The sequence below is a fragment of the Orycteropus afer genome, unplaced genomic scaffold (genome assembly GCF_000298275.1).
Source record: "Orycteropus afer afer isolate SDZICR_OR568_19922 unplaced genomic scaffold, OryAfe1.0 scaffold00170, whole genome shotgun sequence".
NCBI lineage: Eukaryota > Metazoa > Chordata > Mammalia > Tubulidentata > Orycteropodidae > Orycteropus > Orycteropus afer.
In genome coordinates this window covers 7,052,201-7,063,043 of record NW_006921757.1, presented here as the reverse complement: position 1 = coordinate 7,063,043, position 10,843 = coordinate 7,052,201, and positions in this window count along the sequence as shown.

Below are 10,843 nucleotides of genomic sequence, written 5' to 3'. Positions count from 1 at the left end.
GAGTCGGCCCCGACTCATAGTGACCCCTCCTTGGGTTTCCGAGGCAGTATCACTACGGAAGTAGGATTGCCCAACCTTCCTCCCGAGGAGTGGCTGGTGGGTTTGAACCGCCAGCCTTCTGGTTAACAGTCAAGTGCCTTAGCCACTATGCTACCAGAGCTCCTATGGAAATAGGTTACCCCATTTTCCTTCCACGGAAGCAGGTGGTCAGTTTGAACCACTGACCTCCTGGTTAGCAGTGAAATGCCAAAGACACTGTGCCACCAGAGAAAAAAGGCAGCGAAGGCCTGACCTGTTGGAAAGATGCCTGTGTGCATCCCTGTGAAAATCAGAGGGGTGCACCAAGGCAGGAATGTCAGTGTCCATGAGAAGAATCCCCTTTCCAGGACTAAAATCTGGTGGCTGCCAGCAAGCTGATGGATACTTGCTGGAGTGATCAGGTGTGTCCATAGGATGAACAGGAAGTGGGAGTAGCAATGAAAAAGAGGTAGGCTGAGCTTAGACATTGGTCCTCTTGCTCCCTTTGAGGTAGGAAGGGCCAATGTTAACTGTGCTGTACGCCAGCATGACAGAAAGACACAGGCAGATTCCTCTGGGAGAAAACCATATGCATAGTTGATGAGAAAAACATTTTAATTTTCCTGGAATTCAGATTTCTGGGTCCCATGGAGTTGGGGTGACTCATATACACCACTGCCTTGAGATCTTCTTTTGAACTTTGAGCCTTGAGCAGACTGGTTGTAACCTGAAAATTTAGGGGGTTCGTGTCCTGGAGCCATGCAGCCAATAGTCTACACCAGAGTTCAAGGAGATACCCAACCCACCGTGTTGATTCTGACTCATAGTGACATTTTAAGACAGGGTAGAACTAATCCCATAGGATTTTCAAGGCTTCAAATCATTATGGAAGCAGACTGCCTCCTCTTTCTCCAGAGCTGCTCATGGGTTCAAACCACTGACCTTTTAGCTAGCAGCAGAACGCTTTAACCACTCACTATGCCTCTAGAGTTCCTTCAAGGAGGTAAAGAGAGTTTAATTGGGAAATGCACCACTGGGAGACAGACAGGGTCTTAATGACTTTAAAGTCACACACTCTGTTGAGTGTTTCCAAAGAGGGGTTCTTAGCTGAAATAAGGATTGGGATATAACATGTACACAAAGTAATTAACATTTCTTCAAAATCAGATAAAACAATAGATGATTAGTAGAGAATGTCCTCTGTAGATTCCTGGCACACTATGCAAGGCTTGTCTTCCTTCTTGGAGATGCCACCACTGATTACTGTCATCAAAGTCCAGGTGGCTGGTCACAAGGCTCAACCATGTCTGGTGACACAAGTGGTCACATCTTATAGGATGTAGCCAGAACCGATGGTTATCTTTCACCAGAAAACAAATTAATAAATAGCATATGGGTGAGACTAAGACAAGATGGAGTCTTATTTTAACAATAGAGAGTCAGGTCAAATAAAAGAAAAATCTTTATCCTCACATGGTGTGGTAGTTATGTTTGTGTGTCAATTTGGCTAGGCCTGGTTGAGTGGCTGGACAGCTGGATGTAATATTCCCTATGATGAGACTAGTAATCAACTCCATGGTGGAATCTACTGAGAGCCGCTCAGGAGCTGCCTTAGGGAATGTGGTCTGCTTCTTGTACATAAGCAAAAGCCTTGGGGAATGGTCTCTAGTTTATTTCCTGTTTGGACTCTGTGTGTAGCCATGTCGTTGTTCAGCAGCCTGCCATGCTCTGCCGACCTTGGGACTTACAATGGACTTTAATTAATGGCCTGCCGTATGGTTTGGTAACATCGGGATTGTGCCATTTTATTTGTCGACCTTGGGCTTGTTAGCCTCAGCAGCCAGGGCTGCCTGAGTGAAGAGATGCCTCTGGCTTCAGTGGGCCGGGAGCAAGAGGCAGAGCTAAAGCCCAAGGTTGAGGGGCTTTCACACAGCCCCTGGAGCCTGACATTTTAAACTTGGACTTAAAGCTTCCAAACTATGAGAGAATAAACTGTTTGTTAAGGCCATCCTATTTGTGGTATGGGAGCTCTGGTAGCATAGTGCCTAAGGCATTTGACTGTTAACCAGAAGACTGGCAGTTCAAACCCACCAGCCACTCCCTAGAAGGAAGGTTGGGTAATCTACTTCTGTAGTGATACTGCCTCAGAAACCCAAGGAGAGGTTGCTATGGATCGGATCCGACTCTACGGCAATGGTTGCATTCGCGTTTATTTGTGGTATATTCTTGTCAGAGCAGCACTAGGTAACCAGAACATGTGGTCTCCTAAAAGTCATCTTTAAGTTCTTCTTTTTTAAAAAAATGTACTTTTGTTGTTGAGAATTGTGCTAGGGTCAAAAGATCCCAGATTGAAACACATTCTATACAGACCCGTTTATTGAACTTTTAATAGAACAAAGACAAAACAGACATAATTATCTGGATGAGGGAAATCGTTAACATGAAGCCAATGGAATTCCCTGACAAACAGCCAAAATTTTCATACATATGATGGAGAACAAAAGAAACCATCACAAGATCATAATTGGTGACAGGTCAATCCATCGCTGTCATAAGTGGGACTACAGAAGCAGGGAAAGGACAATAATTGGGATATGTACTGTTTCGGCTACTTCATGCTTCTCTAACAGAAAATACCACAAATGGGTGGCTTTAACAAGTGGCTTTGTTCTTACAGTTTTGGAGGCTAGAAGACTTGAGTTCAAAGTGCCAGGCTCCAGTGGCTGGAAGAAAGCCCCTTGACCTTGGGCTTCAGCTCAACCTCTTGCTCCAGGCCCACTGAAGCTGGAGGTTTTCTTCACTCAAGCAGCTACTGGCTGCTGAGGCTGACAAACCCAAGGACTACAAGTAAAAAAGCACTATCCTGATATTACCAAACCACACAGCAGGCCGTTAATTCAAGTCCTTTCAGAGTCCCAAGATTGGTAAACAACATGGCAGGATGCTGAATAATGACTTGGCTATGTGCAGGATACGAGCATGCCAAAAGCTAGAGGCCTTCCTCAAAGTTGCTTATGTACTGGAAGCAGACCACATCCCTAAAGCAGCTACTCAGCTACTCCAGTAGGTTCCACCACATAATTGATTACTAGTCTCATCATGGGGAATAACTATATCCAGCTGCCCAGCCACTGAAAACCAGGCCCAGCCAAGTTGATATGTAACCTTAACTACCAAACCAAAAACCAAACTCACTGCCATCAAGTTGGATCCAACTCATAGTGACCCCTCTTTGAGTTTATGAAGTGGTACCACTAGGGAAGTAGATTGCCCAACCTTCCTTCCGAGGAGCAAACATTTGGGTAGCACATAAAGAACTGAAATGAAATCTGAACTTATGGCAAGACTCAGAATGGAGTTAGGGCTCCTGCTGTTGACCACAGCCTTCCACAAACAAGTGCTTTAGAATTTAAGCTCTAAGCAGAATACACAGCAAAACTTATATTAATTCAATGTTTCCACATGTACCATTTAGTGACATTGATTAAATTCTTATGAGTTGTGTAACCATTGCCACTCTCCTTTCCTGAGTTGTTACCTTTAAGTTCTTGCTAAAAAGGAGCTCTGGAGGCACAGGAGTTGAGCACTTGGTTGTTAACCAAAAGGTTGGCAGTTGGAACCCACTTTTGCTCCATGGGAGAAAGATGTGCCAGTCTGCTTCCATAAAGGTTAACTCAAAAAACTAAATTCATTGCCATCGAGTTGATTCCAACTCAAAGTGACCCCCATAGGGCTTCCAAGGCTGTAAATCTTTATGGAAGCAGACTGCTTTGTCTTTCTCCCACAGAGAGGCTGGTGGGTTTGAACCACCAACCTTTGGTTAGCAGCCAAAAACCTTAACCACTGCACCAGAAGAGCTCCTTTCCATAAAGATTATGGCCTAGGAAACCCCATGGGGCAGCTCTACCCTGTACTATAGGGTTGCTGTGAGTAGGAATTGACTCAAGAAGAATAAGGAAGTTCTTAACTCACTGCCATGGAGTCGATTACACTCACAACAACCCCTCCTTGGTTTCTAAGGCAGTATCTATACAGAAGTAGATTGCCCAGTCTTCCTTAAAGGCCATATTATCTGACTGTGGTGAATTGTTTGACGTGGCTATTCTAGCCATTGTCCTCTATTTTATGATGCATTGTAAATCCAATTATCCATACCTGTCTGGTGGCCTAGGGCCTAAGGCATTTGACTGCTAACCAGAAGGCTGACAGCTCAAATCCACCAACCACTCCTTGGAGGACGATTGGGCAATCTACTTCCAAAGTGATGCTACCTCAGAAACCCAAGGAGGAATTGCTATGAGTTGGATTCATCTCAGATGGCAGTGAGTTTGTTTGTTTGTTTAGGGTGGTGTGGTAGTTAAGGCTGTGTATCAACTTGGCTGGGAAGTTGGTATTAGTTATTCCCTATAACGACTGGCAATCAACTCCCTGGTGGAATTTGCTGTAAGCAACTGAGTGGCTGCTTTAAATTCCTAATTGTGATGTTAAGGTCATCCACTTGGGGTATTTCTGTTGAAACAGCACAAGGTAACCAAAACAGGTGGGATATATCTTGAGTCCTGCCTTGCTAGAGGGGGTAACTCAAATCACCACCCTTGGCGTCCTTGAGGGTAGGTATAGGAATCTCCTGGGAAGGTTCGCTCTCCCTCTTGCTCCAGTTCTGCTTTTTGGCTCATTGTCATCTCACCCCTGGATGTGAGACAGCAGCCGTCATCCGATCTGCTGATTGAGGTTCATCAAACCCTGAGAATTGAGCGGATCCTCCAGACCCACTCACGGAACTGGGACGTGCCAGGCTGCCAGCCTTCCAGCCTCCACCACAACTACGTGAGACAATCGCTTGCATGTCTGTGAGTTCTGTGAGATGTTACAGTGAAATACAGAACCTAAGACAAGAGGGAGATTACTAAGAGGAGGAGGAGTTAATGTCTGAAATGATGGAGTGGCACTGTAGTTTGGTCATTTGGGATATCTTTAACCTCTGCCTCATGGGGACTGGCCTGTGCTGATCTTTCTAAGAGAAACTGTTCAAGCACTGACTTAGGAGATAAAATTGGAACAATTATCCTCTGCCTGTGCATATAAAGAATGTGATCCGGTTGGCGTAGCAAGGACACACGAACAGGGTCCTGAGCTATAAAACTAATAGTTAAGGCAATCTTGGAAAAACACAGTTACCAAACAAGCAAGATATTTAGATAAAGGATAATTTTCGCATATTTTCTTTTATCTTCTTCCTTTAGTGCTTGGTAAATAGTATTTGGTTACTCATAAGGTTTTCAGTGGCCAATTTTTTTCAGAAGAGGATGGTCCCATCCTTCTTCCTAGCAGCACTGGGAGGTACTTACTTGTTTAGGCTCAGAAATTTGGAAGACAGCTACCTGTCCGACCAACTGGAAGAGATCAATATTAATGCCCATTCCAAAGAAAGGTGATCCAACAGAATGTGGAAATTATTGAACATTATCATTAATATCACATGCAAGGAAAAGTTTGCTGAAGAAAATTCAAAAATGGTTGCAGCAGTATATTGATGGGAAATTTCCAGAAATTCAAGCTAGATTCAGAAGAGGAGGTGAAATGAGGGATATCATCGCTGATGCCAGATGGATCTTGGCTGAAATCATAGAACACTGGAAAGATTTTTGTGGATCACAACAATTTATGGATAACACTACCCAAAAAAGAAAAACCAAAACAAAAAACAAAAAACAAAAAAACCAAACTCACTGTCATTCAGTCAAGTCCAACTCAAAGTGACCCCTCCTTGGCTTTCCAAGGTGGTGTCTGTATGGAAGTAGATTGCCCAGTCTTCCTTCAGAGGAGTGGCTGGTGGGTTTGAATTACCAGCCTTCTGGTTAGCAGTCAGATGCCTTAGGCACGATGCCACTAGAACTCCCATGGATAATATACAAGAAAGGAAGAAAAGACCAAAATGGATGCCAGACAAGACTCTGAAACTTGCCCTTGAGTGGAGAGTAGCTAAAGCAAATGGAAGAAATGACAAGATAAAAGAGCTGAACAGAGATTTCAAAGAGCCACTGGAGCAGACAAAGCCAATTACTATAATGAAATGTGCAAAGACCTGGAGTTAGGAAACCAAAAAAGGAAGAACACGCTTAGCATTTCTCAAGCTGAAAGAACTGAGGAAAAAATCTAAGCCTTGAGTTGCAATATTGAAAGATTCTATGGCAAAATATTGAATAATGCAGGAAGCATCAAAAGAAGATGAAAGGAATACCCAGAGTCACTGTACTAAAAAGACCTGGTCGATCTTCATCCATTTCAGGAGGTGGCATATGTTCAAGAACCAAGGGTATTGAGGGAAGAGGTCAAGGCTGCGCTGAGGGAATTGTTGAGGAACAAGGCTCCAGGAATTGACAGAATACCCATCGAGATGTTTCAGCAAATGGATGCCCTGATGGAGACACTCAGTTATGCCAAGAGATATGGAAGACAGCTACCTGGCCAACTGACTGGAAGAGATCTATATTTGTATCCATTCCAAAGAAAGGTGATCCCACAGAATGTGGAAATTATCGGACAATATCATTAATATCACATGCAAGTAAAATCTTACTGAAGATAATTAAAAAATGGTTGCAGCAGTGTATTGACAGAGAACTTCCAGAAATATAAGCTGGATTCAGAAGAGGACATGGAACGAGGGACATGATTGCTGATGTCAAATGGATCTTAGCTAAAAGCAAATAGTACCAGAAAGATGTTTACTTATGTTTTATTAACTATGCCAAAGCATTCGATTGTGTGGATCATGACAAATTGTGGATAACATGGAGAAGAATGGGAATCCCAGAACACTTGATTGTGCTCGTGAGGAACCTGTACATAGATCAGGAGGCTGTCATTTGAACAGAACAAGGGGAAACTGCATGGTTCAAAATCAAGAAGGAAGTGCATCAAGGTTTTTTCATTTCACCATACTTGTTCAATTTGTATGCTGAGCAAATAATCTGAGAAGCTGGATTATATGAAGAGGAATGTGGCATCAGAATTGGAGGAAGACTCATTAACAACCTGCGACATGCAGACAACACTGAAAGTGAGGATGACTTGAAACACTTACTGATGAAGATTAAAGACTACAGTCTGAAGTATGGATTACTCCTCACTATAAAGAAACTATAAAGGAGCTCTGGTAGCATAGTGCCTAAGGCACTTGACTGCTAACCAGAAGGCTGGCAGTTCAAACCCACCAGCCACTCAGAAGGAAGATGGGGCAATCTACTTCTGTAGTGATACTGCCTCAGAAACCCAAGGAGGGGTCGCTATGAGTCAGGGCCAAACTGATGGCACATAACAACAACAACAACAAATAAACAAAAATCTTCACAACTGTTCCAATAAACAGCTTCACGGTGGATGGAGAAAAGATTGAAGCTGTCAAAGATTTCATGTTACTTCTCTCTACAATCAACACCAATGGAAGCAACAGTCAAGACATAAGATGACGTATTGTGTTGGGCAAATCTGCTGCAAAGGACCTTTTTCAAGTGATGACAAGCCAGGATGTATCCTTGAAAACTAAGGTGCACCTAACCGATTGTTGTTGTTATGTGCTGTTGAGTCGGGGAGTCGGACCCGACTCGTAGAGACCCCTCTTGGGTTTTCGAGGCGGTATCACTACAGAAGTAGATTGCCCAACCTTCCTTCCGAGGAGTGGCTAGTGGGTTTGAACCTCCAGCCTTCTGGTTAGCAGTCAGGTGCCTTAGGCACTATACTACAGGAGCTCCCAACCAAAGCCATGGTATTTTCAATCACCTATTATGCATGTGAGAGCTGGTCAATAAATAAGGAAGACCGAAGAAGAGTTAATGCTTTTGAGTTGTGGTGTTGGAGAAGAATGTTAAGAGTACCATGGTCTGCTAAAAGGGCTAACAAATCTGTCCTGGAAGAAGGGCAGCCAGAATGCTCCTTGGAAGCGAGAATGGCCAGACTTCATCTCACCTACTTTGGTCATGTTGCTAGAAAGAACCATTCCCTGGAGAAGGATGTCATGCTTGGTAAAGGGGAGGGTAAACGAAGAAGGGGAAGGCCCTCAAAGAGATGGATAGATGACACAGTGGCTGCAACGATGGGCTCAGGTATAGCAAAGATCATGAGGCTGGCACAGGACCGGGCAGTGTTTCGTTCTTCTGTGCATAGGGTCGCTATGAGTCGAAGATGATTCAATGGCACCTAACAACAACTACAACATATACTTTGATTTTGTAATGTCTTTGGATCCATGCAGACATTGTTCTGATGGCACCTTCATATGTTTCCCACCTTTAATTAATTTATTTTTTAATGCATATGATAAATAATATATCTTTTCTTTACTGCTATAAATATGTGGTGATTTTACCCTAGGACAGCTTTGGGCCTTGTGCTTTTCTGAGGAGTAATCTATGGCTTTTCAGAAACAGAAACTCCAGGGTTGGACTGGAAACTGTGTTTTAGGGTTAATTGTCATATGAACACTGTTCTGGCATTGTTTCCATGGCAATGTTGATAACATGGGGTGTAAGAGTTTTTGGAAGTTCTTTTCTCTTTGGAACAGTTTAACTCTAGTCAAAAGTGTTGCCTGATTTGGAAACTGTATACTAAATCAACTTCACATCAATTTATATTATTTGCTTGATGTGATTTTTGTTCTAACCCTGACAAGCCAGAAAGCCAGACTGATATGGTAGCTCTGAGAGGTTACCCTTCCTTTGGACTGGATTTTTGTTTATGTTGTGATGGGTGCAGATGCTTAGAGTTCTATGAGAGAGACTGAAAAGAAAATCCTGCATATTTCTTCAGATAAGTAGCCTACTTTTATCCCCAGATTAAAAACAGTGGCTGTTTAAAACAGAAGGGGATAAAGGCCTGAAGTGGGTAGCATACACATCTTCATGAGTGCATGTTCACATGCAATATGAGGGGGAACACGGGAGGATCCCCACTTGATAAAGTACTTTGGTTTTTGGTGGAGTTGGGAAAAGGGGCATGAAGAATGTTGATAAGATTATGCTGTTTTGCCACATCATTTCAACAATACTTGTTTCTCTAACTGATGTGGTAAAACTAGAACCAGAATTATAACTGGCCGTAATGGCTGTAACTGTGATTGCGTGGACCGAGGGAGAAGCACATACTGGACTAGACTGTACAGTGGCCAAATCTAATGTCTCATATGAGGAGCTCTGGTAGTGTAGTGCCTCAGGCACTTGACTGCTAACCAGAAGGCTGGCAGTTCAAACCCACCAGCCACTCTTCGGGAGGAAGGTTGGGCAATCTACTTCCATGGTGATACCGCCTGGGAAACCTAAGGAGGGGTCGCTATGAGTTGGGTCTGACTCGACGGCACATAACAACAATAACAACAACGTCTCATATGAGTTGTGTAACAAGGGAAAACCAGCATTGTCAATACTTTGAGAGAGGCTCAGAGCAAGGGAATAATTGATCTCTTAGCTCAATTTTGGCAGATGTCTGAAAAGGTGAAGTCAAGATGACAGCTGCTTTCAGATCCTACAGAACCTGACCAGCCTACAATAGATTTTGACCTGAGGGTTGTTTTCTCCCGTATAATAAATACAGTGATGGACTGATGTTGAAGACAAATGACTGGGACTCTAATAACATGCCAATACCTTTTGATTCTTATTTTTTAGATTATGTTATAACACTGGCAATGTTAAACACTGATTGATGATGTTGTTAAAAATAATCAAAACACTGAAATTTGAACATAAGGTTTATTCTGAGAAGGTATTCTATAAGTATACAGGGAGACCATTTGATTCCAAAACTCAAAACTAAACTCACTGCCATCAAGTCAGATCCGACTCCAGGAAAAGCAAATAGCTTGAAGAAGCTAGGTACAATGAGGTTTATAAAGAGAAGAGGAGGGATAAATATTGAAGATCAACCATTGGCTAGTTTAAAATGGTTGATTGAATGCTGCCCTCCCCCTTTTGCTGAGATCAAGAAATACGAGTTTACAAAATAGTCTCTGCCTCTCCCCCTAGCCATATCTTTTGAGATTCAAATTTCCATATGCCTGGCTTTAAACATGAAAGATAGGATTTGCAATTTAGAGGGAAAGAAAAGTGTCAGGTAAAGTGATTTTTGTCAAGGATTTCTTTAAAGTGAATATTTGGTTTCATGGGTAAAAAAAATCACAAAATCAAAGCAAGGTATCTGCTATTGATTTCTGTCTTTAACAGCATTAATGGAAGATGGGGTAATTCTCTAAATGTTGTAAATACATGTAACATCTTTCTATTTTCCATCTGTTTATTTGCGTGTAGTCCTTGACTCACAATGGGGTTCATTCTGATGATTCCACTGTAAGTCAGTTCTGATGGAAGGTGAATACATTTTATATTTTTATTATTATTGCCTTTTAGTATCAATATCTTTATAAATCTAATCTTAACTTTTTTTTTTTTTTTTTAACAAATGACATGCACCTTCTACAATTCTGACTCATAGCAACCTTATAGGACCACATGGAACTGCCTTGGAAACTTTAGGGGGCAGTTCTACTCTATCCTCTAGGGGTGCTGTGAGTTGCAAGCAACTCCATAGCATTAGGTTTGATTTTGCCTTTGCTTTTGTAAGGATTGCAGCTTTGGAAACTGTATGGGACACTCATAGATAGTGTCCTATGGGTCACTATGAGTTGGAATTCTGTATACAGCACACAACAAGATGGTTGTAACGAAAGGTCTCTTTGTATTGGTGGCTTTGAGGATTGGAAACATCATGCTAGGCACTTGGGTTAACCTGAGTTTGCTCAATCACTCAAAGACAGACGGAAGTTTGGACAGTT